Here is a 224-nt window from a genome sequence, read left to right as displayed (position 1 = left end):
GTGAATGGGGGATAATTTTTTCGTATATATTTTTGTGGGAATCGGAAGGAGGGAGGGGGAGGTTATGAGAGATACAATTCGGTGATGATGATGATGGAACTGATAAAGGAAGTACTAAGATTTGATATGGATTCTGAAAATAAAAAATGCAAACACGTAAGAAATATGACGTAATCAAATAAAATTTATTCTGTCAGTATCGACAATCTTAGTAATAAAATTAC

At 32.6% G+C, this 224-nt stretch overlaps 1 protein-coding gene across 1 annotated transcript in view; it reads right to left on the bottom strand.

Annotated features, from left to right (window-relative positions):
* The window catches only part of LOC119593392 (Krueppel-like factor 13), a gene marked incomplete at its 3' end in the record, with an annotated part of 64,105 nt that overhangs the window by 729 nt on the left and 63,152 nt on the right, over nt 1-224 (bottom strand).

Source organism: Penaeus monodon, chromosome 32 (genome assembly GCF_015228065.2).
Source record: "Penaeus monodon isolate SGIC_2016 chromosome 32, NSTDA_Pmon_1, whole genome shotgun sequence".
In the NCBI taxonomy this organism is placed as follows: Eukaryota; Metazoa; Arthropoda; class Malacostraca; order Decapoda; family Penaeidae; genus Penaeus; species Penaeus monodon.
This window is presented reverse-complemented; position numbering and strand designations above follow the sequence as displayed.